A 4,804-nucleotide genomic window follows, 5' to 3' on the forward strand; every position below is an offset into this window, starting at 1 on the left:
TGACGGCTGGCTGATTAGCTCAGTTGGCTAGAGCAAGGTGCGACGAAGAAAAAGGGAGACAAAAAGCAGGAAAAACAAGGCGAAAAACACCTCACTTTCCCCACCCAACGGCTACAACCGCGTCCCACAGGAAACCGACACAAAATGGCCGACGCCCTCGTTAGCTTCTCCGCCTCCCGTCAGGCACTGCGACGGGAGGCGGGGCTTGGCGGGGAGGGTCACATGACGCAGACCTCCGCCCTGAGTGGGTGGAGATTCGGGGCCGCTGAGAGGCGGCCGCCATTTTGTCGTTTTAAAAGGTCGCCGCTCTGGCAGGCTGTGCTTGCTGCTCGTTCTGGGTTTTCTTTGTGGGAAAATCGGCGACCTTGGTACGGCGAGACGCAGGCGAATTGAAAAAAAAAAAAAAACCTGTAAAGACTACTAGTGTGATTTAGGGCAGATTACAAATACGGGATAGCAGAGAGCGCACCAATTTTTAATTTCTTTCAATTGCCCGGATGAATCTTTTTCTGCAGTGTTGGTTATGTCCTACCACGTGGTAAGTCGAAGTTACAGTCGCAGCATTGTAACTCACAGGGTAGTGACAGACGAGTAAACAACGCAGTGTGGTCTGCGTGGCGATGGGAGAAATGCGAGGTGCTGCGGGACCTCAGAGGAGAGGAATCCTGACATGGCCCTGGGATGTCAAGAAAGGTTTCCTGAGGGGTCGCTGAGACCAAGCAAGGTGAGGGAGAGGTTATCTCACCAAGGAAGCAAGAAACGCATGTCTTTGAGACTGGGAACTTGAGAAAAACTAGTAGTGGTAGAACGGGAACTCATAGTGAAGGTGCTATTGGCAGGAGAGAATCCTAGGATGGCTGGCAAGGGCGAGTTCTGGAGATCCCTAGAAGCATTCTGAGGATTTGGATTTCATGCTGATGTTTCTGGGAAGCCACAGAGGTGCAATTAGAGAATAATGCAAGTAAGAGATGGTTGAGAGTCCAGTGCCGGGGTTCGTATTCCATCAGTACTACTGCCGAGCTGCATGACTTTGGGCAAGACACTTAAACTTCATCTGACTTCATCTGGTTGCAGTTAGAGTGGTATATAGTAACACCTAGTAATGTAAGTTTTGTGTTACTTTTTAAAGCAGGAAATAATAGACATCCCTGGAGCTCTTACCATGTGCCAAGCATTGTGGTGCGTTTTACATGACTCGTCTCAACAAGCCTGTGATGTAGGTGCCATTATTATCAACCTGTTAATATAGATGAGATAAAAGAGGCTTAAGAGACTTTATTAATAAGTGTTAATAAGAGTTAATAAGTGTGGAGTTGAATTAGGTATGAGTTTTAGAGCACAGTTTGGCTGCAGTGTGAACAGTGTATTGGCAGGGGCTTAGAGAGAAGCCGTTCGTTGAGAATGTGGTAGTAACCCTGGTGAGAAGAAAATAGTCTGGAGGGTTGGCCAATTAGTTCAGATGGTTAGAGCATGATGCTGGAAACACCGGGGTCTAAGGTTCAATCGCTATCCCTGCCAGCCGCCAAAAAAAGGAAAAGAAAATAGTCTGAAGTAGGGTAGTGGTTGCAGGAAGTCATTTATTCATTCTTTCAAAAATAAACAATAAACAAGTAAGCAAGCAAGATCATTTAAGGTAGTACCAAGTGCTCTACCCAAACCGAAAAACATGGTGAAACCTCCAAGATAAGAATCTCCATTTGTATTCAACATTTTACTGGAGACGGCTGGCTGATTAGCTCAGTTGGCTAGAGCAAGGTGCTGGTAACAACAAGGTCCAGGGTTGAATCCCTGTTCTGGCCAGCTACCAAAACAAAACAGACAAACAAAAAAAACATTATACCGGAGGTCCAGCCAGGATAATTAGGCAAGAAGAAATAAAAGGAATCCAGATTGGAAAGGAAGAAGTAAAACCATCTGTATTTACAGATGACATGATCTTCTTGTTATGGTTTGCATTGTGTCTTGCATTGTGTCCCCCCCAAAATGTATATGTCAGAGTCCTAACCCCCAGTACTTCAGAATATGACCTAATTTAGAAATAGGTTCTTTTTGGAGGTAAGTAAGGTGAGGTCATTAGGGTGGGCCCTAATCCAGTATGATTGGTGTCCTTATAAAAAGGGAATTTGGACATAAGAATACACATATAGGGAAGATAATGTTAAGGGGCATAGGAAGAAGATGGCTTTCTACAAGCCAAGGAGAAAGGCCTTGAACATATCCTCCTCCCACAGCCCTCAGAAGGAACCAACTCTGCTGACACCTTAATTTGTACTTCTAGCCTCTAAAACTGTGAGACAGTAAATATTTGTTGTTTAAGCCACTCAGTCTGTGGTATTTTGTTATGGCAACCCTAGCAAACTAATATGCTTGTATGTAGAAAATCTTATGGAATCCATAATAAAATCTATTAGAGCTAATAAAAGAGTTTAACAAGATTCAAGGTACAAGCTCAATATACAAAATAAATTGTATTTCTATACACTAGCAATGAACAATCTAAAATTAAGAAAACAATTCCATTCACACTAGCACCATAGCTATCACAAAAGCACCAAAAAGAAAATACTCAGGAATAAATTTAACAAAAGTTCAAAACTTATTACTATGGTCTGGATGTCCTCCAAAATTCATGTGTTGAAATCTAATCACCAATGTGATAGTATTAAGAGATGGGGCCTTTAGGAGGTGGTTTAAGTCATGAGGGCAGAAACCTCATGAATGGGATTAGCAACCTTATAAAAAGGGCTAGAGGGAACTAGCTAGGCTCTCTTGCCCTTCTGCCTTCCACCATGGGAGGACACAGCAAGAAGGCCATCACAAGACATCAATGCCAGCACCTTGACCCTGGACTTTCCATCCTCTGCACTGTAAGAAATATTAGATCCTCACACCAGCCAGGTGCAAATAAAAAAAAGAAAGAAATTTGGGCTGGCTGGTTAGCTTACTTGGTAGATCCTGATGCTGATAACACCAAGATCAAGGGTTCAGATCCTCATACTGGCCAGCCACACACACATAAAAAATACATTTCTGTTAGTTGTGGTTTTTTGTTTTGGGGGGGTGGTTTTTTGGTAGCTGGCTTGTATGGGGACCTGAACCCATAACCTTGGTGTTACTAGCACCATGCTCTCCTGTGAGCTAACTGGCCAGCCCTAAAGATACAATTCTTTTTTTTTTTTTTTTTTTTGGCAGCTGGCTGGTACAGTGATCTGAACTCATTGTGTTATAACATCCTGCTCTAACCAACCGAGCTAATCAACCAGCTGTAATATCTGTTCTTTATAAATTACGCAGTCTGTGGTGGTTTTACTCTAGCAGCACAGACTAAGACAGTACTTTGAAAACTATAAAATATTGCTGTTATAAATTAAAGAAGGTCTACATAAATGTAAAACACCCACATTCATGAATCAGAAGACAGTATTGTTAAGATGTCGATTTCCCCCAAATTTATCTACAGATTCAATGCAAGAATACCACCTGAATCCCACCTGGCTTCCTTGTAAAAATTGATAAGCTGATCCTAAAATTCTGGATTTCAGGGCCCAGAATAGCCAAAATAATCTTCAAAAAGAAGAACAAAATAGGAAGGCTCACTTCCTTATTTCAAAACTTACTACAGGGCCGGCCCGGTGGCGCACTGGAGAGTGCGCCGCTTGGGAGTGCGGTGGCGCTCCCATGGAGGGTTCGGATCCCATGTCGAGACCAGTTCCCGCTCACTGGCTGAGCGTGGTGCGGGCGCAACACCGAGGGTTGCGATCCCGTTGCCGGTCCCTGGTACGGGCGCGACACTGAGGGTTGCGATCCCATTACCGGTCAGTAAAAAAAAAAAAGAGACAAAAATGAAAAAAAAAAAAAAAACTTAATACAAAACAATGGTAATCAAGAGTGTGTGGTACTGGCATAAGGATAGACATAGATAATGAAATAGAATTGAGAGTCCAGAAATACATCTGTATTAGTCTGTTTTTGTTGCTTATAACAAAATACCTGGAACTGGGTAATTTATAAAGAAAATGAAATTTATTGCATACCATTTCAGAGGCTGGGAAGTCCGAAGTCCAGGGAACACAGCTGGTGGAGGCCTTGGTAGTAGCAACAGTGACCCAGGGGTTTCACATGGCAGAAAGTGGTGGAGCAAAGAGAGCAATAGCTCCTCATGCACTCTCCTTTTAAACCCTCAGAACCACACCTATGACCAACATTTTTAATCTATTCATTAGGAATAGTCCTCAGAATCTAATCACCTCTTCAAGGCCCCACCTTTCAATTATCATAATAGAATTTCCCACCCTCTTAACACTGTCACAGTGGGAGACAAGTTTTGCACGCCCGTACATCTATTGTCAACTGATTTTTGACAGGGACACCAGAATCATTTAATGGGAAAATAGTCTTTTCTACAACTGTTTTGGAGACAACCAAATGTCTACATACAGAAGAATGAAATTGGACCCCGAGCTAACACCACATACAAAAATTAACTCAAAATAGATGAAAGACTTGGGCCGGCCCGTGGCTCACTCGGGAGAGTGTGGTGCTGATAACACCAAGGCCCCGGGTTCGGATCCCATATAGGGATGGCCGGTTCGCTCACTGGCTGAGCGTGGTGCTGACAACACCAAGTCAAGGGTTAAGATCCCCTTACCGGTCATCTTTAAAAAAAAAAAAAAATAGATGAAAGACTTAAATGCAAAAGCTAAAACTATAAAACTCTCAGAAGAAAACATGGAAGTAAATCTTCATGAACTCAGATTTGGTAAAGCAGTCTTAGATAAGATACAAAAACACAAGTAACAAAACA

This window comes from Galeopterus variegatus, unplaced genomic scaffold (assembly GCF_000696425.1).
Source record: "Galeopterus variegatus unplaced genomic scaffold, G_variegatus-3.0.2 Scaffold660, whole genome shotgun sequence".
NCBI classification, from domain to species: Eukaryota; Metazoa; Chordata; class Mammalia; order Dermoptera; family Cynocephalidae; genus Galeopterus; species Galeopterus variegatus.